Source organism: Coloeus monedula, assembly GCF_965178545.1.
Source record: "Coloeus monedula genome assembly, chromosome: 1".
Lineage (NCBI taxonomy): Eukaryota > Metazoa > Chordata > Aves > Passeriformes > Corvidae > Coloeus > Coloeus monedula.
The window spans coordinates 121,009,755-121,037,173 of NC_138781.1; the positions used below are offsets into that span (position 1 = coordinate 121,009,755).

The 27,419-nt window shown below is 41.2% G+C and overlaps 1 protein-coding gene across 2 annotated transcripts in view; it reads left to right on the forward strand.

Annotated features, from left to right (window-relative positions):
* The window catches only part of FAM110B (family with sequence similarity 110 member B), a 115,064-nt gene that overhangs the window by 78,794 nt on the left and 8,851 nt on the right, over positions 1-27,419 (forward strand). For both annotated transcript variants that reach the window (XM_082294681.1, XM_082294682.1), the window contains one exon: positions 17,245-17,311. The gene's annotated coding sequence lies outside the window, so the exon portion shown is untranslated. The remainder of the gene's footprint in view (positions 1-17,244; positions 17,312-27,419) is intronic.

Genomic DNA, 27,419 nt, shown 5'->3' on the forward strand with positions numbered 1-27,419 from the left:
GAACTATGTATTCCCAATTAGTGTATCCAGAGAAGGGGAATGGAGCAGATGAAGGGTTTGGAGCCACAATGGGATGAGGAGGAGCTGAGGGAGCTGGGGTTGTTTAGCCTGGAGAAAAGGAGGCTCATGGGGAGACCTCATTGCTCTCTACAATTACCTGAAAGGAGCTTGTAATGAGCTGGGGGGTCAGTCTCTTCTTCCAGGTACAAAGACAAGAAGAAACAGCGCCAAGTCGCCTCCCTGGGGTTTTAGATAGGATATTAGGAAAGTTTCTTCACTGGAAGGGTGGTCAAGCACTGGAACAGGCTGCTCAGGGCAGTGGTGGAATCACCGTTCGTGGAAGTGTGGTGTGGGGATACAGCTTTAGTTATGAATGTGGTGGTGCTGGGTTAAAGGTTGGGCTCAGTGATCTTAGAGGCCTTTCCTAACCTTAATGATTCTATAATCCTAATTATCTCTTCAGGATTTAAGCTTTCTCCTGCAACACTGGTATTAACGGCGGCATTTGACATTTCAGTTACTTGTTTTCTACTGGTGATGAATGAAAGAATATAACTGAATTCAAGTGGGGAAGAAAAGCAGTTTTATAAGGATTAGTAAGGTAATGTAAAAAAAGATCACGATCTTGTATAGAAGTTTTCACTAGCAGCATGGTATGTGTTTATCTTTCCAGTGCATGCATGACATCACATGAAAAAGCTGTAACGTTGATAGAATGTGGTGCTTCACTGTGAAAATGTAGCACTTACAGATTTATTTAGCAATTCTGTGTGGTTTTTACTCCATGTTATTGGGCTTCTATGTACTTCAAGAGAAATGCATGTATGCATGTAGGTCTTGCATATTTACTGACATAAATTTCTTCAGAATGAGCATTATTTGTTCACTTTGTGAACTGTAGAAATTAGGTAAATGTTAATACGTGCTAGATTTTATTTTTAGCTACTGAGAAGAAAACAAAAGAGATTTACCCAAAGATTGTGCCCAAAAATCAGAATATTCTATGTTTGTGCTGAAGTCCTGGAGCAATTACAAGAAACTAGGAGAATCTAACAAGAAGAAATATGCAGTTCTTTATTTTGAATACTGCCCAAATTGGTGGTTTTGACAGATATTTCTTGTTGACTGTTGCCTCCCATGCATTTTACAATACAAAGCTTAAAAACCTGATTTTTGATCTACCTACTCATTCCTATTTTATCTTATCCCTTTGCTTTTATCCATGTATTTTAATCCAGAACTCATAATGAAATTCAAGCTTTCAAAAAAGTACACAAAATCAGCAATTTAATGAGTGGTTTTTCACTTTTACTTTCATGACAGCTGTGAGATAAATAAAATAATACAATATTTACAGCACAAGGTCAGGCAGTTTTTGTGATAGCTTCTTTTCATATAACATTACAGCTAAAAAAGAGGGGAAGTTCTGAGTTACATAATTCACTAAAGTTTGACACTTAGAATTTGTGTTATAACAGCGCTTCATAGGCTATAGATGGGGCTGTTTCAAGTTCGGTTGTAAATCTGACTTTACAAGGCTTTAATGTTCTGTAGGCTAATAAAAATCACTCTAGGATTGAATGTGTGAAATAAAAAATTTGGTGTTTTTAATATATTTTAATTCTCAGGGTGTTTTGTCATCTTAGATGTTTTTTCAACAAGACTGCATTGCTCTTGGATTTTTGAATAAATCTTAAGCTTACTTTCCTGTCTGAGGGAGGAGGGGGAAGACAGAAAAGGAAAAAAATAAAAAGGCATCCCAAAAATAGAAGTCTTGCATTTGCACAGTAAAGTTTAAGGTATCAACATGAGCTTTTGGTACTGGAGAAAAGGGCATAAATATTGAGCGTGAAATATAGTGTAATAATAAGTGATAACATTTTCACATGGTTGAAGCATAAGCCTTCCAGGAGCTGCAGAGGATGAGGTGTAAGCCCCAGAAAGGCAGCTTTTCTAGAAGACTACCCTTGTGCACTTCACATCTCTCCTTGTTTGAAATGTCTGGGGTGTTAAGCAGGAGAGCAAATTGTCTGACCTGAAATTTTGAGGGTTTATGTCATTTTTACATGGTATTGTTTGAAAGATTCACCTGCTTGGCAACTACTATGAAAATACCAACAGTTAGGAAGCGTGTTTAAAAACATCCATCTTGATTCCACATAAGCAGCAGTGGCTTACAGGAGGAGATAGCCCTCAGCTGAATGTGCTGCACTTTGCCATTTAGGCAATCTTGATGCAAGGCAGTGCAGGGCTGCCATAACAACCTGCCCCAGAAACCTTGCTCCCTTCCCTCCCTGGTAGTGATGTCGAACAGAGAAAACGTTAGCTCAGGAATACTGTGTTAACATTTCCCTCAATCCTGCTGCTACTTTGTCATTTACGCTAGTTGTGTTCAGTACTGGAGTAGTTGTTTCTGGCTCCCTTGTCTGGAAGGAGTGGACTGTCACATGCAAGGGTGACACCAGCCCCCCCATGACCTGCAAGGCTTTCAATGGCCTCATCTGGGGGAAAGAAATCCATGCAAGAGCAATAAACTTAAGGGCAGGAGGGACCTGGGTGCAAACACCTACAAATTTCTCTCATCCCTACTCCTTCCCCTGTGTCCGTGGGCTTGAAGTCATTAGTTTCCGTGGTGAGTATGATAAGCTTTCATGAGTGTTTGGTGACTGTAGCGTGCTACCCTTCTTCACCAGGTTGAGGTGTCCCAAGTATCTCTGGCATTGCTGTTCCAGCCACTTTCCATGCACAGGACATGTTGCATTTTGTTGCTGTTGGGTGAAGAAGAGAGAACTGGGGAAGCTGTTGACTCTGCCCGCCACATAAACTGTGCCATGGGGACCCAAGGGAGCCCCAGCAGTCACAAAACCTTCGGCACACAGTGTATGTTTTGGACAAGGGCACACTCGTTCTGGCTGTAATTCAGCCATGGGGAGGGACCCTGTGGGCTGGGCTCGGCTCTTTTGGGCTGGCAGAGATAACCAGGCTTGCATTGCACAGGTGCACAAGAGACCTGCCAGGGAGAACAGAGGAAATCAGTGTAGGGTAAAAGCAGCTCCAAAAGATAGTGTGTCCTGTCGCCTTGGTCCCTGATGAGGTGGCCAGCTGCCAGCTCCTCGCATCTAGCTCCAAAACGGGGCTTAAGTGAAGTTTAAGACTGCTGGCTGTTTGTCTAACGTTGTTCATTGGTCTGTACAGGCAATTGCAGAAATTAAGGATTCCAGTATGGGGGTAAAAAATCTGTTTCTTCAGATTTTTAAGTATTGTCTTCATTCTGGATATGTAAGAAGTTACAGTCCACAGCTTTCCTCACAGTGAGGCAAGAAAGCAGCTTTTCTTTAAGTTAGACACTGTTGCTTTGAGGTAGAGAGGGAGACATTGAAAACGTAGGGGAGTTGTGAAACTACGTCCCCCTCAGATTTACTCTGTGGTAAAAAAACAAAGGCTTTTTATTAGTATTAGTTTTCCTATAGCTAGATCTTCACTTGAACACTTTTGTATGCTGTATTGTTTACTCGTGTTTTCTAACTTGAGCTTAAAACTGCCAAGCAATTGGGGACTTCCTTTTCCTAGCTCTTGTCCATGAGGAATTACTGGACAGGAAGACAGAGAAGTTCCTGCAAGAAGTAAGGCAAGGACAGGAGCTTCTGGTGAGCACATCAGAACTCCTCTTAGAGAAAGGGAATTAAGGTATCTTCAGTGTAATGAATGCTTTATTTGCCTCAATTTGCATCCCTTGAATTCATATCGTACTGAAGTAATGCTCTATCAGGCAGGACAGTTGTTTAAGTGCCCAGTATTTTGAGTGCACACGACAGCAAAATCCTTTTAAAATGACGATATGTGGCTGGGGTATATCTGGTTGTGTGTTAGAGCTGTTAGACGTAGGAGGTTTTGTTTTAGGAAGTGTAAAATAATGTGCCTGCAGGCAGCTGTGCAGCTTTGGTGTGAGGAGGACTGTGCTGGATGGTTTCAGAGGTGTAAAACAATAAAAAAAAAAGAAGTGTGCTCATTTTAACCCTCTGTGCCTTCTGTAGTTTCATTTCAAGGTACGGAATCTCTTACTTTATGCAGTTTCTATTCCTAGTGACGGTTTAGTTACAGGGCAGAAGCACAGACAAGTTTGAACACAGATCAGTTGTTTGCTTTGGTTTTATGTGCATTGGTATCAGCAGTGCATGGTGGATTGGCAGCACAGCGAGCTCTATGATTAGAGCGAATGTCTGGGCAGTAGACTGTCCTTGTGCTCCACCTTGAGATCTTCTGGGTATCTCCTGCTCTGAATGGGGTTGAGCATAACATGAAGGGTATGTTATTACAGATACTGAGAAAGCATCTGAGCAATTATTCTTCTTGAGAGATGCTGTTCTGAATTGAAGGGAAAGGAGGGGAACGGAAGCTGCTCTGTGTTGGCATCATGGTGCACGGTGGCTGCTTGTTGGTGCCACCTCTGCTTGTGTTGTGAAGGTCCTGGGATAGATAAAGCCAGGTTTAGGCACATGCATTTTTTTAAATTACATAACCATTTGGGGGCAGCTTTGTGTACTCATTTACTACCAGATCAGAAAATAAGAGTAGTCTTACTAAGCCTTTTGCCACATGTTTGTTGAGGTTGTGGTGATGCCTTTTCCTGGTCTTAAAATCAAGAGGCATACACGGTTAGAAGGGGAAAAGGGATTTTACCTTGGTATTTATTCTTAAGGATCCTTAGGTATACACGTCCAGGTCATATGCATCGAGATGTACCCCACCAAGTCTTTCCCTGTGTCTCTGTCTTTCTTCTTCCGTGTGTCCCCCCCAACATTGGGTATAACATTATAGGCTTTACTAATTAGCATATCTATCAAAGATTCCCCAATGAGAGGTTCAGGTGAGCCCCCCCCTCCCCAAGGAACCTTCCCCTGGATGGTTCTATCTTGGTTTACAGAATATGTTCTGGAGAGGACCTTGGGGTCTGGGGCACACTGATCCCTAGCTACGAAGCTTCTAAAATGTTTAGTCTCTTAGCTTAACAAACAAGTCCAAGAACGTAGGCAAAAAGCACTGGGAATACAGAAGCTGTAAAAAGGTATAACGGGTATAAAAGAAAAGGCAAAAATCTTCATGGCATCAGTGGAAGCACACAGTGAGGGTTCTTTTGCATTGTGTAGAAGGTGAGTTCTTCCTTGGAAATCTGCTTATTTTTACTTTTGAGTGTGTGTAGATTTAACTGAAGAACATGTGTTCACACAGTTGTGCTATTTAAGTTAATGTAGGGTGACTCAGTGTGTATTCACTGCTGGGAGCCCACAGCGACTGCAAAAGAACATTTTATTGTCTGAAGACAATGCTAATAATGGTAGCATTAAAACAGCGTTGTAATTTCACAAGATAATATTCTGTTCCCAGAACTGCCAAGTGACAAAGAGATTTGCCATTGTCAGACAGGGGAACAGGAGCTGACCTGCAGTGTAAACGGTGCCCTCTGCTTCCGCTGGGCTGGGCTGGGCTGGGCTGGCGTTGCCTGCCTCTCGCCACTCCTGCTTCCTGGGACTTGCTCCAGAGTTTGTCACAGCAGCGAGCACCTCTGCAAAGCAAGCACTGCAGCAGTCAGCTATGCTGAGAGCTATTGTAACACAGCCCCTTCCCAGGGTGATCCTACTCTGAGCTGCTTTCATCCAACAGGTGAGCCATCCACCAGCATCTTGGCCAGCTGAAAGGGCTGAAAAGGGCAGGCACTGCTTTGGCTGCCTCCCAGCTATTGCTGCTCTGGTGCTAGGTCCCACCAGGTATGCTGTTTGCTGAAGGAGAATTCAGGATAGGTGTAGTGCTTTGCAGTTAATACATTGTGGCTGCTATGGCTTTCCCATAGCTCACAAAGCAGCGATTCAGAAGTGATGCGGTTTACATTGGTTGAGCTTTTCTTAACCGTGAGTTTTGGTGGAGGAATTGTAGGATTAAAGCAATGTGACTGTGGTGACTAGTGGAGGGCAGCTGTGCTGTCTTTGTAGCTGAGATATAGGTAATAAGTGCAAATAAGTTGTTCATTATGAAATTAATAAACATTACATATACATATTATTAATCCTTAGCACCACCTCTTATTGTGTAAAAACAGTAACAGTTTCCTTATCAAAAGAGTTGTTAATAATGCTTGGATCCTGAAAACAAAGATGCAGAGGTGGAAACTGTATGCATTTATTCTTTCATAGAAAATATTTAAAGTAAAACATTTCCACCCTCATAAGTACTCCTTTGGAGCGGGTTCCTGGTATGCTGGTGTAATAGTCAGATTGGATAATGACAGCATAGACAATAAGATGAGAAAATGAACTGAAGAAGAGATTGTTGTCAGTGCAGAGACACTGGCTGGAAATCTTACCAACCTTAAACCACATTTGTATTACCATGGCTAACATCCAGTGTGGACAATATCTGCAGTGCAAAGCTGTTTGTAAATTCACTGGTGTTGAGCACATTGATATTACCATTGCAGTTTGCTTCTATGCATTAGTAACTAGCAGATAAGATAGCTGTGAGTCTTGCACTGAACATCTTTAAGATGAGAGCCACTGAGTACTTGCTTCTTTAATGACTCCCAGAAGCATTTCCCAGGAGCCATGTGACAAAGTACCAGAGGATTGGGCTTTGATTTCAGTAGCTTCATTATGGAGTTGCGCTTATCTCTTAAAATGGATCCTTTCAAAATGTAGTTTGTGTTTGGTTGGGATAGTGAAGAAAAGAGCTGATTTAAGGAAAATTGAATGGGGGAAGAGAGTCACATGTTTTGCAGTGTTGAGATTCCAGGCATCCTTGCTGTGAAAAACAGGAGTTTAATTACCCAGGTTTTGTGTGGGTTTGCTGAGTTGCTTTAGTTTGTTTGTCCTCTGTCAGTCTCTAATAATGCTATTATTTACCTTCTCTAAAAAGAAAAAATTTATTCAATGATCTCTGTTGCTCAGTGTCTGCTGGGAATACAGGTACTGAGTTGTATCACTGCAAATATTGGTATGTTCTTGCTTGTACTCCTGGCAGAAACACTGCGGAGAGTCAAACAGCCTAACCATTGCTTGCATATCTTCTATTTTCTTTTGACTAAATCATTGCACTAAATCATTGAGGTTCTGCCTCAACATGAGCTGCAAGGAGCAGAACATGTCATTACTATTGAACTGGCTAGTTCGGTCCATGTGATACATACCACAAAACTTTATGGAGTACCCTTGGAAATTTCCCTGCCTAATACATGTTTTGGGGCATCAGAACATCTCCTTTGGTTCGACAGTTTCTAAATAGCAGTATTTGTTATACCTGTCACTTGATGTTGTCCCACCATATCATGAGTGTCCCTGCATACCTGTATCACCAATACAGGGAATTTGGGGAACATATTCAGCATGACAGCACAGAATGGCACAGCCCATCAGCCCTCTGTTTAGCCTCTACTGACAGTTAAACACTGGTATTAGCAGCTTTTGTCCTTCTCACCCCCTTTCCTGAACTGATTCTTTAATGCTGTACACAAAGCAGTCCTGCACAGCACTGCCCGTTAAGTCGCTGCCTTGCTGAATAAGTTACAGGTGCCTGCTGCTAAAAAGGAAGAGATGATGCTTTTCTTTCTCTATACAGTTCTTGTTCTCCTCCTCATGTTTTCTTGATTTTCTCAAGTTATCCTGTTTTGTGTCCTGTTGGCAAGTAAATCACCAAGAGATGCAAAAAGCAGAAGAGCAGAGGAAATGCCCAGTGCATACTGAGAAGCAAATATTCCAGTCTTTCAAGCATGGAGAAAAGGAGAAATGGAAAGAAGTGGATATAGATGGTGATTAATTTAAACACTTATTTGTTACTCTGTCTTCCACGTCTGGATCATCTGCTGCTGAGGAGAGGGTGAGACAAAGAAACACTGACATTTGGCACCACTGAAGCAAGAGGTAGCAAGATGAGATCAGAGAATCGTATAGGTTGGAGGGGACTTGCAGAGGTCACCTAGTCAATCCTGCTGACCAGCCTGAGTCCCATCTGATCAGGTTGCTCAGGGCCATGCACAGAATAGCTTTGAGCATCTCCAAGGATGAAAGTCCAGCCAACCCTCTGGACTTCTGTTTCAGTGTTTCACCTCCCTGAAAATAAAAAGAGTTTTTTCCCATTTATATTGCCATGTAATATCTCATGTTGCAGCTCTGGTCGATGCTCCCCTCCCTCTCTGTGCACCTTTGAGGACAGTCTGTGTCCCCTCCCATCAAGCAGTAGCAGATGGTGGGTAGGTCTCCCTGTAACCCTCTCTTTTCAGGACTGAGCAAACACAGTGCCCTCACCCTCTCCTCCTATGCTCCAGCTCCACAACTGGCTCTGGTGGGTCAACGTGGGTCTGGCACTGGTCAGCCCGTGCTGGTCCAGGCAGCATGTCTACAAGAAAAATTCTTCTCTCTGCTGCATCCCCTGTGTACCCTGAGACTGGCTTCTCTTTTCATGTCAACTGACCTTAAGCTCTTTCTTTTTTCACCTTTTTGCACGACATCTCCAAAAGAGTAACATTTTCAAGTGCTTGCATGGAGTATGATGTCACACCAAAATCTTTGTATGATAATAGAAAAGAAAAAAAGCAACGGTTAATTCTTAACTCAGTTGCTTTTATCTCTCATGATGTTCATTTTTACAGCTATCCCCATCCAGCAAGACTTGATCCTGACTTCTTTTCCTGAAGAACTTAAAACATGTTGTGCAGTGTAAAATTAAATATTCTGCAGTCAAATGCAAGCATCCAACCCAAAAAGGCGGATGCTACTCTAGGTCCAGTATCTATGTGTAAGTCATATTCTGTTAGCAAATGAAGTGGAAAAATGGCTCTTAAATAGTTTCTTCTGCTGCTTTTCTATTTTTTACATTAGGTTGCCCCTGGTATTTCAAGAGTTTCTGTGCAGATACTGTATACTCTCACAGCAAATCCAAACACAGTTTAGCAGGGCAAAGAACATTTGGAGACTGGCTCAGTGCCCAGAGCCTGCTTTTAACCTCTGCAAAGGCCCTTGTCTTTCTCAGCAGTGCTGAGTGTGTTGTAGATATCCAACATTTTCTAGCTAGGAGAGAAAAAAGAAAATTTCAATATAGAATTTCTAAATCTTAGTGAATCAGATGTAACAAATACTGGCCTGAAAGAAGACATCAGACTGTAAAGATCCTAAGAAACTGGATCAGGCATACTTGGACAATCCTGGTTAATGAGCAGAGAGCTATGGCACTTGATGAATTCTCATGTAATTTTTTAAGATATCCACTATCTCCCAGCTGAAAACTCACACACAGTTATTCTGTATATATATTCTAAAAACATTGTGACCATTAGGTATTGTCTAATATATATGTAAGTTCTGTGTGGTTAATTTAGACTTTGGACAATGCATTTTCTTCTTACAAGTATATTTGAGAATTCTTTTAGAGTAATCCACCAACTCATCAAGGAACTATTGAGTATAAGTTAAAGCAAATAGTATGTCAAGAGTGACAACTTGATTTTATGTTGTTATTTCTCACTGACTGAAGAAATTGGATCTGTCTCTCCATCCCTAAAATAAAGTAATCCCAACACAGTATTGCAGCACTTGCGAAGAGCTGTTGCTCATAGCATGATGCTCCTCCTGGAACTTGAAATAATGTGCATCCTTTTATGAGGTACATGAATAAAATATTAGAAAGGTAGGGTCTGTGACCTAGTTAGAAGTTATGTGCATGATCTCTTCTCCTTGGTTGAACTGAGGAAACAACTAGAGTGGGGGATATCTTTGCATACAACAAACCTTATTTTTGTTTTTGGTTTGGTTTCTTTTAGTGAAAAGGTCATTTATGAATGTGTGCTCTTTTGATTTGGGGCTGAGCATAAAATAGCTAGACATCTGAAAACTTAATATGCACAGTGAAATTTAATTAGGTAGCTGCATAAAAATCAAAGGGATTCTTTTGTAGACAGGAAGCAAGAATCTCCTTTTGGTACTTGAAGCACATATGCAGCTAAGTCCTGTTTTCATCTCCTCCTCTTCAGCAAGAGCTGTTGGTAAGAGATGTGTATGATCTACTGCCAAGGGTGATGGGCCAGGGATATGAGGAGGAATGGACTATGCTCCTTCGTCTTGCACGGTGCCTTCTTTATGTAGTAAAAGTGCATGAAGTCTAATATTTCAAAGGGCAGTCTTCAACTTTGTACCTTCCAGTTTGAATTGCTAAATTTGGTCTCCACAGGCACCAGGCACCTATTTCATGGTCACAGTTTGACTTCTGGATGCTAAGTACCTCTTGAAAGTATGCACAGAATCTCTGACTTTAGGCTTAATTAAGCATTTGCATGAAAAATACAGGCCTAACTTTTTCACTGAATTCATCTTCCTTTTTCTTTGGTAAAAATTATGAAAAAGTATATCTGTTTATAAAAACATTTTTATATCTATAACATGGACTAACTGTTGGGAAAGATAATAAGCTTCAAATGTGCTCCAATTACACTGCTCCAACTTAAGTTCTTTATTTCAAAATTTGGTTTTCTTTTTTGGTAGATTAGGCAAAACTGAATAAAATTAGATTTGTTAAAAAATCTGTTCAGTGTTAATTCTCAGAATGAGAGGTTACCTGCTATTTTTGTGAATCATAATTATGTGAGACTCTTTAAAAAAAATGCAACAAAACACAAAAAAACCCACAGCTATGCAAGTGAAAATATAGAGGATTTCATAATGGGAAATACTAGGTACACTTTTTGAGCAAGATCACTGACACATCAAGTATGACTATTTCATATAAACCATCAAACTTTTTAAATCACCTTTGCTGGCAGTACCAAAGCCAGCAAAATTTCCCAGTGTTTCATTCAGGCAAAGGTCAGTGATTAATTGAATTTCATTCCCTTAAACATTTCCATTTCTCTTTTGTGGCTGTGTAACTGCCTTGATTGTTTGGCATTTGTTTCATTTTTCCCCTCTATTATGGTACTTTCTTCAAAAAAGCAGTGCGATTACTATTTTTGCAAAGAAAGATGTTTTAACATAATTGTTTTTTTTCAGTCATGGGAAACATGTTGTAAGTAAACTTCTCTGCCGTGCAACTTGTGGTTCCCACCTCCTGCTGTATTCCATGCACTGTGTACTCCTCAGCAGAGCATGGGCAGCAGCTTCGAGCTCCCTCTCCACTGATTTACAGGCTGGCCAGCTTGGGCACAGTGTATTCCTCTCTGTGTGTCTGCACATGTTGGTGTGTGGTCTCCTAATTAAAATTCGTTGTCATCCAGGTAGTTCAAATAAAGTTTCATGTGTGGTTTTCTCTTTCCCTGTTGTGGTATTTCTATGATTTTAATGTTCAAGGATGAAATTTCTCTGAACCTGCATGAAGGCAAAAAGCAGAGCAGCTATAGAAAGTATATTTAGGTATAAATATTTTAGCTTTTTATAAGATGCATTTAGTTGGCATGATGTTGCCTACCTGAAAATTGTTTTATAATAATTTCATTCCATTTTTCTTTCATTTCAGTTTCCATTAGCAAAGTGAAACAGCCTTTGCTTTAATTATTCTTCATTAAGATTCATATCTCTGAGATTAAAGTGAGATAAGCTTTGGCAATTCTCAGGCTGTGGTTATCTGAAGAGGAGCCAGGCTGAGGAAGCAAACTCTCTGTTTTCCAGCAAGTAAAAATAGGAAACATCAACTACACTCCCTGAATCCTTACCACAGTGCCTTCGTGCTTACCTCAGGCACGGGGCACACCATGCTTTTGAGTTAAGAGATGCTGAAGAAGATGTGTCCTTGACAATGCCTTTGAGAATTTGTTATATGTCCCACTGCTGATAATATCCAAGGACAGATGTCTCTTCCATTCTTCAGATGTATCTCAAATAAGAAATCCAGCTGTTAGGCTGGCCTCGTTCTCCATTTTAAAATCCTCACTGGGCCCTTGTTTACATGGCAAACACTTTGGTCAGTCCTTCCTTTAAGATTTTTAAATTTTTAATATGCAATGCCAGTCACAGGACTCTGAGATTTGTTTTTCTCATATCATGGGTGCTTTTTATTGTAAGAATATTGAACTGGCAAGGGACCAGCTAAAGGGATCACTGGTGGAACCAAGTGGAGTTTTCTGTAGTTTTGTATGTTACATTTGCATTTCAATGACTCTTAGTTCTAAAGGTCTCGACCTCATTATGAAGATATTGTTTAATGAGTCTACTAAATGTGTTGTGTTACTAGAATGGCCTGGCACCACAAATGGCAGAAGAGCTTCTGTCCTGCCATTACCCAGCCTGGGTATGGATGTCCCTAAGTCAGTCAGTCTTGAAAAGGAGCATCACTCCTTCCTGAACGATTTGCATATCCTTTTGCTTCCCAAATGGTCAAAAAAATACATACCTAAAAAATGGTAAAAATGTTTAGAATTTATCTAGTTACAAACATAAATTTAAGATCAACAGTTCTCCTCACATTGGTTGTTAAAATTTTCCACCTGACCTTGATTTCACCAGCAGATAAGAGATTTCCTGTTGAAATTAGGATAATGAGCCATTGCAGTATGCCAGCTGCCCGGCCATTGTGGACTGTTTTTCTAGGTGTTCCAGATGGATTTTTTGGAGAGAAATTTGAATGAGTGTGGGATTTTATAGAGAAAAAAGCTACAGAGAAATGTCAGTTCAGAGGACAATGTGGTAGTTCACGCCCATGTAATTGAAGTTAATATTTTTTTACAGTCTGAGTCTAGTCCAGAGTTTATCTTGGTTTAGGTGCTCCCTCTCTAGGCGTGAGGCATTTTCTGCCCATACAGAGGAGATTAAATCTTAGCTGAAGCTTAGAAGGGAAACCAGCTTTGTGTCTGTCACTCAGTGTCATGATTTTTTGTGATTTTGAGAAGTCTGATACCAGCTGTTGTTTTGGATCTCAGATGGTTTAGAGTATTTTTTTGATTTTTCTTTCTCTTACTCTTCTCTCTCTCTTTTTTTTTTTCCCCAAAGAGAACTGAAAAGATAAGGAGAGTTGCTTTAATTATTCATGTTGAGGCCATTTCCACCTGTCTAGTAGGAGCCAGTGACCAATCAGTTCTTTGTACGTATCTCAGCTGCCATGTGTTTGGCACTATATCACCATATCCATCATTGACTTTTAAGAGAAGTACTGTGGGGACACTTAATATTCCTAAAAGAAAGTATTGTGGAGATCAGTCTTTCCTGTTGGAGTGAACCAGGCTGGGTGGGGCTTTGAGCCAAGCTGGTCTAGTGGAAGGTGTACCTGGCCATGGTCAGGGACTTGGAACCAGATGATCTTTAAGGTCCCTTCAAACCCGAACACTTCTATGATTCTGTGCTACAAATCTGCTTGCACAGACCTTGTTAAGTTACTTAAAGGGGAAAAAAGATCTAAGAAAGAGTGTAAATGAGAAAGGAATGGAATGGTGACTGTGCACAGCTGTTAGTGCACACCATGGCAGCTGTGCCCCACTGCACCTGCCTGCAGGGAGCAGGTCTGTCCATCACCAGGAAGAAGCACGGAGCTCTCAACGGTAGCAAACATTTTCAAACTCTACTGTGCATCCAGTGTAAAACTGTACAGCAACATACTGTGCTGTATTTTCATCTGAATCATACAACTACAAGAGAAATGAAATCCTGGACCTCCAGATCCAGGAAGAAATCCTAGAAAGAATTAAAAAGCACCTAAGAATCAATTACAGTAGCTGTCAGACATGTTCTGTTGCCTTCTTGGAGGTCAAGCATTTGGTGGTGGTTTATCACAAGTAGGTTGGTTCTTCCAGTGAAAGGCTGGTCATGTATTATACTGCAAATTCCACAGAAGGAGCAGGACAAGCAGAGTCTATTTCTTGTCTATTTATCATCTTACTTTCATGTTTTCATGGAGAAAAACGAGTGTATGTAACTTGGTGGTGGCCTTTCTGGGTTCTGCGATGGAACTGGGCCACACAGGGAGGTAGCTGGAGGAACCAAAATTCTGTGAGAGGGGTCTGGCATGGTGCTTGCTAAACACATGAGAATTGCACTTGCGCACTGTCCCGGGCACCGGGCAGTCTTCGGGCTGCTCCGGACGGGGGGCGATGGAGCCGGCGGCGGCGCAGGAGGGCAGGCGAAGCTTTGGGTCGGCTTCACCTTGCCCACCGGTGGCAAAGGTGTGAGAAGGAGGTAGGAAAAAAGCGGAGGGACTTTTTCGTGGGGGAAGGGGTTTATTGAAGAAATGGGAAATCCACAGATAAAGCCGAGACCGCATGGCTTGCAGGGGGTCTCGTACCCCCTGCAATTTGGGTGTGGAAAACACACAGTAGCCAATGGAACACCAGCCAGGGGGCGTTACTGAGGAGGGGAGAAGGAATTACAGCAAATGGGAGAAGGGGTAGGCGGGGAGGAGTAACAAGGGCCAATTAGCTACTGAAGAATATAGAACTCTCTGGAAATATAACCAAATATGAGAAATAAGGGGAGGGGAGGGCTGCACCAATGGTAAGGCACAGATTTATATTTTTTTCACAGCCTTATGAATGCTCAGGGCTTTTGGGCTGTGGCAGCATCAAACCAATGGACATTTGCGTCCACTTGATCTGGCCCTGGCTTTAGCCACACTGGCCCTGGCTTTAGCCATGGTTCACTGCAACAGCGCAAGTTACTAGAACTTGAAAAATATTCATGTGACACCTCTTATGCTAAACAGTGTATTAAACTCGGAAAGAAGGATCTGGTGCTTTTATCCTGGTAAATCCTTGCTCATAAATTCTACTGAAATTTATGTATACTCTTCACTTTCTCTACTTTTGCCTCCAGTTCCATGTTAATGTTTAAAAATATTCACTGTGGTGTATGTGGCCCTTCTTAGCTGTGTTACGGGTGTTGTGTTGATTGAGAGGTTTGTCTGAAATGTGTTGCTGAGGGACATTATCTTGGACTGATAAAGTGCTACTGGATATTTATTACCAGAACATCTGCTTAAACAGGGCAGTTTGTACATGGTTCTGCCTTGGGCTGTTCATCCTGCACCTACCAGTGCTGCCTGTCTGGGGATTTGCTGTCCTGCTGGCAGAGACATGAGTCCACACAGAGGGTTGTCCACACTGGTGCTTCATGATCCCATGCATGAGACGTGTAGTCTTGAGAATATTGTGTGTTATGTTGAAAAACTTACACAGCCTGTAACTTAGGCAGTTCAGAACTTGGTCTGCCTCCACATCACTCTATAAGCTTTCTCCATTGACAGTTTTGTCAGTGCACACTGCTGTTGCAGATGCTAAATAGTATTGTTGGGGTTTTGTTCCGTGACGTGAATGATGAAACCAGTCATGCACTAAAAGCTTCGCAGAATGTTTATCTGTTTGAGCTTTGTATGTATATCTTCCTCAGTCATTTCTGTCCTGGGTCCAGAGCCAAGCTCAGTGAAGCCCGTGTGGTATGTCCTTTCCTGGTAGTTTCACAATTTAATGGATACCCCCTCAGGAAATCCTTGAGACCTGGAGCAGTATGTTTATTGTGGCACCATAGGGTTATGGCAACTCACTGTTCAAGAACTACTCCAGTATTAATACTTCCATTTTTTATCACTGTGACCTCTCTCTAACACTTAGAAGATAAAATAGGCTGTACATTCTTAACAAAGTGTACACTGCTGTTCACTAAACAACATATTCCACTATACAGTTCACAGTGACTTTCATATCATAAATGTATCTGTTTGAATTACTACTATTGGAGTAAACCACATGTATGTAAGTTATTATGCCTATATACTTGTATCATTTAGGAAATAAAAGTGTATTCTTGTTGGTATGGGAAGAAGAAAACTTTTTGTTGTATGCCTTAAGTGGTGTCTGCGTTCTGGAGCTCTCTTAAAAGTCATTGTGATAGTGGGTCTTCCTCAGCTTGGCATTTCTGCCCTTCTGCTGGCTGTCACCAGCCCCAAAGCAGAGAGGAAAACTGCTTCTTCCCTTCCTCCATCACTGCCTTTTTTTGCACATGAAAAGATGTATAGAAAGCTGCATCCCACAGCAGAGCTGTTTTCCTCCCAAATGAGTACACTGACTTATTTTTCCCTTACCTATTGCATACACAAATGCTTAATTACAGGAATACGATCTCAAAATTTTAAAATTACATGCTTTTCTGTCAGCCAATTTATTGTGAAGATATTTGGAATTATTTTTAGCAGGTGACACAAAATACAAAGGTTTGGATTTTTTTTTTTCTGTGTGGACTTTAATAACTGGTTTAAATCTCGAAAAAGTAGCTAATAATTCCGGGGAGAAAAAGGAGAAGGTATTGCAGTGAAATGAATGAAATGAAAGATGTATTGATTGACTAGACAGGAGTAGTGTTTTGTAAATACAATACTGCTGTGGTTTAAAAAAGTATTGTCTAAAATGTTTTAGAAAAGGGAAATAGTCTAAGGGGAAAAAAAAGCAAAACTTTTACATACAGACGTATAAAAATTAAAGAGTAGATATTTGATGCTTTTTGTTGTTAGTTTGGAACATATCCTGTCAGCCCTCCCAGCAGGAGAGGTATGGAGGATTTTTAAACACAAATACTTTGCTCATTGACCTTAGCTTTGAATATGGGAAAACAGATCATCACTGTAGATTCCATATTTTCATGTTAAAATCTACTAGCAGCTGCCCTGAAATAACACTAACATTTACATGTTCATATTTTCCCTCAGTTACTTTACAAGTAACTGATTCTATACTCTACTAGATTTGTATCATAGAAATAGTGGTGTTTTCTTCTTTGCAGTATTTTCTCTCTTCTTCATTTGGAAATAGACAAAAACACAACAAAAGGGATTGTATATCTATAACAAGAAATTGAAAGGCACAATTTTGTGTTGTCCTTCATCAGTGAATTAAAAATTGCATTTTGACATTTGGCCTTGTTTGCATTTATTCATTGATCCCCAGCACAGATACATTTCATCTCGTGCCTCGGGTACTGCGTCATGTGCGAGCTTGTGTTCTGAGACTTCCCAAATGACCTTTTAATTAGTTGTTATTATTACACAGCTCATAGGCTTCAGCCACACTGATGTCATCATTTATCTCACCTTTCATGTGAAATAGTCCTGATTGCTGTTGTGGCTGCCTTGCACTTCCTCCCCTCCCTTCTCCTGGCATGGACTAGCCTTGGTGTCCTTCACATGTCACTGTCATGACCTTCAACAGTGACATGTATGCACCTGCAGTGTTACTGCTACGTTGTGTTTTGGTTTTTTTTAATACCTTTTTCACATATTCTTTTCTTGTCTTTTTTTCAGAGTCCTCTGGAGCATTACATTCCCCTGTTTGGAGTGTGGACAGGAGTTCGGCATTCTGCTTTTACAGGTACCTTTTTGAATTAAAATGCACATTTTTTCCCAGGGGTTGATAAAAGGAGGACAATTCCAGAAAGACTTTACCATGTCCTCCTCTGCTGTCTGTGGAGGTGTGTTGTGATAATGAGTTTCTCTACCTTCATTAGTCGATTGGGTTGGTGGATTCGTTAGTTGCAAGTATACAGTTCCATACTTTTTCAAAAAGATTGAAGCTTTCTCTTCTTTTGCTGGCCTCAGTCATGCAGCAATGTATATTTCAATGTTGCAGAATCCTTTTTGGAAGTACTCCAGTAGTTCCAGGCTTTTCCTCACCTTTTATTCACAACCTGTACTTTGGTTGCAGTCATGCCATTCAGTAAATTCGTTCTAGCTTTTTACAATGGACACCTCCAGTGCAAGTGAACACTTCTTGCCTTAGTCCTCCAGAGCTTTCTGTTTATTTCTGTTACTAATCTGACTCCTTTTTGGAAATATTACAGTAGTTCCAGGCTTTTTACCGTCCTTTATTCTCAACCTGTACTTTGGTTACTGTTTTTCCATTCAGTAGATTGTGTTAGCTTTTTGTGACAGAGACCTTTAGTGCAAGCCTCAGTACTTCAGAGCTTTCTGTTACTTTAGTTATTACTACTACTTTCGAAATACAGAGTCACACAAAATCAGAGAATGGGTTGGGTGGAAAGGGACCACAGTGGGTCATCTGGACCAACCTCCCTGCTTAAACAGTGTCATCCTGAAGTACGTGGCACAGGATTTTGTCCAGACAGTTCTTGAATATCTCCAGTGAGGGAGACTCTACAACCTCTCTGGGCAATCTGTTCCAGTGCTTGGTAAAGAAGTTCTGCTGGTAAAGAAGTTCTTCCTCATATTCAGGTGGAACTTTCTGTGGATCAGATTCTGCCTGTTGCATCTTTTTCTATTGTTTGGCACCTCTGAGAAGAGCCTGAATCCATCCTCTTGGCACCCTCCCTTTAGATACTTACAGACATTGATGAGGTCCCCTCTCAGTTGACTCTTCTCACGACTGAGGAGGCCCCACTCCCTCAGCCTTTCCTTATAAGAGAGGTGCTCCAGTCCCTTAATCATCTTTATTGCCCTTTGCTGGACCTGCTCCCATGTCTCTCTTGTCCTGAGGAGCCCAGAACTGCACTCAGCACTCCAGATGTGGCCTCACCAGGACTGAGTAGAGGGGCAGGATCACCTCCCTCAACCTGCTGGCAATGCCCTTCCTAATGCAGCCCAGGACACCGTTGGCCTTCTTGGCCATGAGGGCACGCTGCAGGCTCACGGACAGATGTTGCCCACCAGGACCCCCAGGTCCTTCTCTGCAGAGCTGCTCTCCAGCAGGTCAGCCCCAGCCTGTGCTGGTGCATGCAGTTGTTCCTCCCCAGGTACAGGACCCTGCATTTGCTCTCGTTAAACTTCAGAAGATTCTTCTCTGCCCATCTCTCCAGCCTGTCGAGGTCCCTCTGAAGGGCCACACAGCCCTCTGTGGAATCAACCACTGCTCCCAGCTTTGTGTCCTCAGTGAACTTGCTGAAGAGGCATGTGCCCCTTCATCCAAATCACTGATGAACAAGTTAAACAATACTGGGCCCAGTGTAGAACTCTGGGGGACACCACTGGTGACAGGCCTCTGACTAGACCCTGTGCCACCAATCATGATTCTTGGGATCTGCTGTTCAGCCTGTTCTCAATCTGCCTCACTGTCCAGGCATCCAGCCCATACTTCCTGGGTTTGCCTGTGAGGATGTTGTGAGAGACAGGGTCAAAAGCCTTGCTGAAGTCAAGGTAGACAATATCCACTGCTCTCGCCTCGTGCATCCAAGTTGTTGTTTCATCACAGAAGGCAATCAAGTTGGTCAAGCATGATTTACCTTTAGTGAGGTACTAAACTGATACTAGTGAGGTAATAAACTGGTACTCCTGATCACCTTCTTGTCATCCATGTGGATAGAGATGGCCTCCAGAATGAGCCACTCCGTCACCTTTCTGGGGATGAAGGTGAGGCTGGCTGGCTGGTAGTTCTCTGTATCCTCTTTCCTGCCCATTTTGAAACCTTGGGTGCTTTTTTGCAGTCCTCGGGCACAAGTCCATCCACAACACTCTGAGCTTGATTCTCAAGGTCTGAGCAGAAGATGAGCATTAAAGCTTAAAATCTTTAATTCATCACTAAAACTCCTAAACAAAAGGGGGAAATCCAGTGTCAGGAATAATGGAAAGAGTAGCTTCATCCTTGGTGAGTATGGAAACCAGCTGAAACCCATGTGGGCAGGAGGGGACAGGAGCTGAATGTGTGGCACTTCATAACAAGGGTTGTACAATTTTTGAAATACTAATAAGGCACTTCTGGTATTTCATTGTAGCAAAGAAAAAAATCAGTAATCAATGTCTGATGTGTCATGTGTCAAATTAGCAACACACTTCACTAATACTTAGTTTTAATTGTGCTCAGTAGAAGGCATTTCATGTTCATCTGTTTCCAATCACCATATTTGGCTCCAGAACATAAATTTGCATTGTGTGTGGTCTTAAATTAACAATTATCGCTCCTGTTTTATTTCAAGACAAAATGTTAAGTCTGAGAGTACACATGGCTAATTTAAGGGTAAAAATCTGTTCCCAGAATGTGGAAATCTTCTCAGAAGCCATTTCTGTCAGCTGAGGAATTAGGAATTTGAAATTCCAGATACATTTCATACACAGCATGAAATTAAGGCAGCAAAACCATTTTAGCTGTGCCAAGGACTGACACCAGGAACATTTAAAGATCTGTGTTAATTTTTGTGATCACAAGTTAACCTACACTAATTTTACAGTCACATTTCATATTTTTACCTTCCTCACGTCATGCTGCATGGGATTTATTTCTGCCGTCTTAGAAATGGGATTCAATGTTTTGTGTTCATACAGAAGCTCCAGTAGGTCTGTAGTTTTGTTGGAAATATACTGCTCATTTTGTCAACAGAAAAGATTGGATTTGTGATTTATGAGGAAAGCAGCATTCAGTCCTGGATGGGGTGACACAGCCAGCCTTCCCTTTTCATTAGCTTTTAAAGAATATCTTGAAACCAGTCCAGATCAGTGATGAGCTGAAACTGGGAGTGAGGGACATCTTCAGTGGAGGGACTCAGTTCCCCAGTGGTGCTGGGGATGGTGTGCTGGCAAGGTAGCTGGGCAGGAGAGGTTACCTTTATGAAGCAGGCATGAACAGACGGGAAAACAGACACCATGTGTCCTCATTTGAGGTTTGGCACCTTGGTTTCCGTGTCCCATTATTTGTCTGGCTTAGGCAGCTTAACCCTGCAATGCTCCATTTCAGCTAACTACTTAAAAAGTTTGCTGATACTCATCTCTTAATGAAGATAAAGCAGTAGATACAAGATTGGCATACCTCTGTCTGATTTCTGGGTTTGGAATAAATTTATTTTGTTACTTTGGGCAGCCAATGTCAATCCTGTATTTAACTTCCCCCTTGGAGATTTACTTTTGTTTACAGAAGAGGGGAGATCTATTAATGTGGCTGTGTATCACATATCTTAGGGGAGAATGGCTGTGTAGCTATCTTGGGGTAGTTTGATACTCTAAGGGGGGGGCAGGAATGGAGTAATTTAAGCAGTCTCTCTAAGCAATAGTCTATGGCACCTGTGAGGACAGGGTGGAGAGCATCCCTAGTAAGAACTGGATTTACTGAGGGGTCTGCAGCAAACCTCAGCACTCATTCAATTGACTGGTCAGTATTTCTGGCTGCTGGATTTACTCCACTATTCATTTTTCTCCTGAAAGGGTGCAGGGCTCTGAGCCTGGTTGTCCCTCTGTGATATCCTCCTGCCAGCCACCCGGTGCTGGCTCCTTTGCCACCAGCCTTCTAAACCCAGCAGGAAGTGTGCCCCTGCAGGCATGGAGGCTGCAGGAGAGAGATGTATCTCTCCTGCAACCCAAAAATGGTCTGGGTTAGCAGGAGCTTTGCTTCAGGAGGAGCTTCACTGGGAGCTTCACCTTTCTCCACAACACCCTTATGCCAGCTCTGTTCTTTCTGCAGGATGTAGGACCTGCAAGAGAGGAGCTGAGGAAGAGAACTTGAGGTGTCTCTTCCTTTTTCCTATAATCTCTCTCTTTCCTTGTAATCTATTCCTGCTTCCCAACTCACTGTTCAGTGCCTCCTTCTTTATTCCCAACACCTTCTCCTCTCTCTGCTCTTTGCCTGGTTAATAGCATTTCTCTTCTACCTGTCTGTGTCTTGTCATTTCTCACTCTTCTTTTGTCTGTTCCCACACTCACAATTCCAGGTTTTGGGTTTCTTTAGTTTGTTTGTTTTGTTTGTTTTCTTAGAGAGAGGATGCCTCCACTCTCTCCACACTGCCTTCCTCTCTCCATTCAATTAAATGCAGTGGTCATGACTCGATACAGCTTTTGTTTTCTTTAAGATGGTGAGGATTTTATAGTTTCTTAAAATCTGTGATCAGGAAGAATTTCCAGCATCATCACCATAACTTCAGCAAACCCCTCAGATACGCAAAAACCATTCGAAAGAGTCTGGACAGTCTGATTTCTTAAACAAGGCTTTCCAAGAATATTGTTTTAGTGAAGAGTCATTAAAATAAACAGTAGTACAAAGCCACACTTTGAGTGTCAAATTTGCATATTAAACAAAAGTTTGGATGCTCATTAACAAGTAGCTAACTGGATGTTCATCTCCAGTTAAATAGGTTGTGAACAGTTTGTGAAGATCTGTAGTTCAACATGTGGGCTCTGTGGCATGTATTTCCCATGCAGCAACCAAGAAGAAAATATACTCAGTGTATTCTGACAGCAAACACCTCAGCAACTGTAGCAGTGCTTGTGTGTCTGAGGGGTTACACGCACAAGCATGTGACCACGCACAAGTGTAGCACTTGTGTTGAGTTATAGAGCTGTGTCATTAATTGCAACATCATCATAACAATGAAGACCTAAATTGCATTGTGTTCCAGTGCCAAAGCTGGTTATTTTTAACTATCTGCTTGAAGAACTCTGTGATATACAGATAAGTCGTCAAGACATAGTGTTATGCACTCCTTCAGTTTTCTTTCCTGACTTCTAACATGTACCTTTAGACATGAGGTTGGAGAAAAGTGGAATGAACTATCCTGTGGTATGGGAAAATGTCCTCTTATCTAGAGAAAAACATAGCCATACCAGTCAAAAATAAAAGATATCATTCATTGAGTTGCTCTGAAGGTTGCAGTGCTGGAACACTGCTGTAAATCATGTATGGTTTGTTTTTGTTGGGGGGTTTTTCCCCAGTTATAATTTTAAAAAGACTCGATTTGTTTTTACATAGTCAAAACTTTTACAGTGTGTTTATTTAAGAAAAAAATAAATGTGCAGTATTTCATGTGTGTAAAGCTGCAGTGCTTAGAAGTGGTTAACTCAGGGCAGTTAGGTTGTAGACATTATTTTTAAATAGCCATGCTGACCTGACTGCAGTAATATCTCACGTTACAGAAAAGGTTGTTTCATACAAAGAATTTTGACAAACAAGACCCCACAGCTGATCAGAAGAGCAGCCCAAAGTCCGCAGTTGTCAAAATTAGGTCACTCTATTGTATTCTCCTAGCTGAACATTACCATTTTCCTAATGGTACTGGTTTTGCCATGCTCGTTTTTTAATTGTGCCTACTGTACTGCCTATTAAAGGTGGCCTTGTAAGTTTTTAATATCAGTAGAAGACATTAATTAGCTATATTTTAATGTTTACTTCTAAAGATTAAATACTTGTGTTCATGTATAGAATTTATTTAAAAGAATTTTCCATGCAACAAGATAAGCTGTTAAAATAAGAGAGAAAATATTTAAATATAAGTAATTAGATGGCTTTCTGGTTTCTTGCTTGTAAAATCTTGACAAGTAGTATAAGAAATATTCCGTATGCTTGGGCACTATTTCTTTCAAATATGTTTTCACAACATGTAAGAAACTTCAGGAAGGTGCTATTAAGCTTTGTTTTGAAATGTTGAAAATAAGCATTTTCAAAGATTCTTTTACTGATTAAATCTCTTAAGGAAAGGAAATTTTCAGTATGATGTATTTTTCCATTTATAGTAGCTCTTTCTGGTTTCTGGTTTTTTCAAGGCATAAATTGTTGGAATTGGTTTTCTTTTCTGGGTTGTATTTGTTTACTTTGGGTCTTCATGTATTTGAACATTTCTGGAGTTTTGCAGGATTAGTAACTGCAAGGGAATGTCTAACTGAAGCTGTTTTCATAGTGGGTTGATGGTTATTTCTCACATAAAATTTGTTCATGCCTATGATACTATGTTCCTTTAATGAATTTCTCATTGTAAATGGTTTTAGAGAACTTTCATCAGTAAATAAGAGTCTAAACATGGCAATTTGATATTTCAGGGCCTTGGGCCTTTTATGACAGTGTGGTAAATTTTTGCCTTTCTCACAAGAACAAGCTGGCAGCAGTATTTATGTACATAAAATCAGACATTGCTGCACTCTTTTGAGAAATGGGAGATTGGATCAAATCCTCAGTCCCCAAACTGGGGCAAGTTTCTGACCTCCTGAGGAAGAGCCAAGTTGGGCTTCCTATTTCAGCTGAAATGTCCTACTTGCTAGAAATTACTTAATTGCACTGGAGCAGGGTTAGTAATCCAATTTCCTTGTCAAGTACCCTATGTGGTCTTTTTTGCTCTTTATTTAAAGAAAACTTGCAAACACTTTTTTTTTTTTTTAAGTGGAGGCCTTTGAAAGGAAGTGCTGGAGAGGAATCTGTCTCTACATACTGAATCACAAAATTGTTAGGGTTGGAAGGCTCCTCTGGAGATCATCTCATCCAACTCACCTGCCAAGGCAGGGTTGCCTAGAGCCGGTGACACAGGAAAGTGTCCAGGTGAATTTTGAATGTCTCCAAAGTGGGAGACTCCAGAATCTCTCTGGGCAGCCTGTTCTGGTGCTCTGCTACCCTCAGTGTAAAGAAATTCTTCCTCCTTTTGAGGTGGAACTTCCTCTGTTTTTGTTTCTGGTCACTGCTCCTTGTCACTGGGCACCACTGGAAGGAGTGGCACCATGCTGTTGACACACACAGTTGAGACATTTGTATAATGCCGGGTATAGCCTGGTGCTCTGAGTATCTGCCCTGGAGGCCTGCTTCCAGTCTTGACTCCAAATCTAGTGGAGAAGTGTTTTCTTTGTCATCCTCCACAACTGACTGCGTTTTTAGGGCTGGCAGGTAGCTGCTGGATAAGACAGTGTGGATGACTAAGGTGAGGAGATCCCTGGTTTTTCTACAGATTGTGAGTTATCATCAAGCTTAGTTGCTTGCATGTCTGTTAATAGAAGTAAGAGCCTCACCTATGCTGGGTGGCATGGGTGCTCAGGCCATGCTCATGGGCCTCTTTCCCTGAACATCTCTTCTGTCCTGCATGGTCATGATCATTCCAGATTACTCACAGTTCCCTTTCATAGAAGTGAAATAGGGGAGATGTGCAGCCATAGAAGTCATACACGTGAGATGGGGAAAGTGTCCAGGTTCTGACTTGGTTTGATGTTCAGGACATAGCTGACAGAAGGCAGACAGAAGAGCTCAGAAGTAATTCTCAACTTATTAGTTGAGGGGAAAAGTACTGACAGAAGAACATGTGCTTTGTGGTGAGATCCAAGCCTAAATATCAGTCACCCAAAATATTATGAGCACTGCTGCCACTTAAATGGTGAACAGACACTCTCTTTCCCCACAGAATATGCCATTTTAGGTGTGTGCGTTTCAGTGCTGATGAGTTTTGAGGGCTCAGCTTGAGGTTATGTTGTCTTGCAGCAGTAGTTATTAAGGAGGTGAACATACAGAAATCTGGTCATGGGGTCCTCAAGTCTCTGACTACAAAGCTGTGTTGGTAGACACACTGCACATTTAATATAAACATTTGTTTTGAAAATCTATACTTGCACTTTGTCTGTTTAAATCTGGCTTGATTTCTTAGTATTTCTAAGATATCAAGTTCTTCTAAGCCAAAGTGATTTATGTTCTAGGGCTTACTCCATAGTGTAATTAAGGCCTAATCTAATCCCATAGCTGCGCTGGTATGCTGCAGTAGAGTGCTTTAACATTCATATAAGTTTTCAAACATTTTAAGGATTTAGGACTACGTTTAATTTATCCCAATGTGACAAATTACTCAGAATTGGCATTTTGAAAATACTGCTATCAAGATGTTTGTTCTACAGGTGAGTTAATGACTATAATTCTTTTGGTGAGGGACACTGCAGAAGTTACAGCTGTTTCCCAGCTGCCTGGTTACTGATGACACTTGTGCTTCTGTTGTTGAGGTCCAGACTTGGCAGTGTTTTTGGGGGCTACATGGGTGATGGAATCTGAAAATCCTGCTAGTGATGTGATGTATGTGTGGTAATACCAGAAGGAGGGTGTTTTGCAGGTGTATCTCCACATTTTTGTGGATAGATTTTTATTTCCTTCTTGGCAAGTGCATATGATTTCTACTATACCTATTGCCGTAAGGATTTCGGTAGCATAACATATGTCTCTCTCTGAAAGTGGACTTCTTAAGAATTACCATTGACTTGAGATGGGAACTAAAATGAATACTATTCCATTCAAAACATTTTTGCTGAGCTTTGTAATTGGTATTATTTTGTTGTTCTGCCTCCCTCTGTTATCCCCCACTTTGCAGCAGTGAACCCCCAATTAACTTTTTTTTCCCCTGCACACTGGAAGCGCTACCACTAGGAAAAAAAAAAGGTGGTTTACCAGGATGCCAAATCCAAGCATGGCCGTGAAGGACATCTCCCAGGAGCAAGGAGATGAGATGCTAACTTTTCCTATCAGTGGAGAAGAAAAGAAAAGTGTAGTGCAGATAGCACTGCTCCTTCCATCAGAGCAGAGCAGGAGTTACTGCATCTTGCAAAAATGGGATGGTGAAATGGGGAAGCGGTGTGAAAAGGAAGGGGAGAAGTAGGAGAGAAGTAAAAGCCCCCCTTTTCCCAGAGAAGAGGGACCCAGCAGGTGGGACTTGGTACAACAGGGACCTATTATCAGGGTTTGATGAACCTCTGAAATGTAACTGAACACCAGGGCCAAGTATCCTGTATTGAAGAAGGAGATTGTGTTGATTTCTAAAAGTGCATAAAACATCCTGGGAAAACTGTGTAGGCTCTGGAGACCACAGGATAAACTGGAAATTGTGGCCTCTTTGTAAGGAGGAGGTTGTAAATTTAAAACATGATGCTTATGGAGAGATGCAGAATTAAAAGTATAAAAGTGGTTTGGACTTGAGACCATTGACACTGGTTGATGAACAAGCAGTAAGGGTGTTTCCTAAAACTTTGTGAAGTGTTTACAGCATCATTCTCATAAAATGAACACTGAAATAGAAATATTCACATAAGGCTACAAATATAATAAAAAATTGCATTCCTTATTATAATTTTTTAGGCCCTTCTCTGATTTTTTTTTTGTTTAAATGAGCAACTGAAATTATTGCAAAGAGCACAATACTGTCTAAGCAACACAGGAGTCCAAAGAAAACAGAACTGATTTCCACTACAGCTTTTACAAGCACAGTCTGTATTATTGCTCTAAATTATAAGACATTTTATATTGGTTTGTACTGTCTCGTTGGAAGAATGGGAAACGTCATTTCTGGCCTTTCTTGTGGATTTATGCAGCCTGTTGAAAGAAATCAGAGTTTTCATCATTGTGAGGTGTCTGTAGGACAGTATTTAACCCAGAAGCATCACTGAGAGTGGATTATTGCTACTGGGTAGGAGATGTAACAGTGATGGATTTCAGAGCTAAAAAGAAGCAAAATACTTTCTAAAGTTTTTTCTTTCGAAGAGGCATCTCTGTCCAGCTCCCAGTGAGCTCTAGGCATACGTTACTGGGTTAGTATGTAGTATGTAACTATAGTTGCTAGGTTGCTTTTCTGCTTTCCAGATGTTTATACCTCCATGGATTTTCCAGCAGCTACTTCAACTTAACAGTGTTAGCATTCGTGGTTATGGCAATGTTCTGCTTTAAGCCTTACCACCTTCAATGCATGTTGAAATAGGAAGAGTGCTCAGTGGTGATGCTGTTGTATTTATGGAGAGTTTTGTCTTAAAAGTCTTTGGTGTAAGAG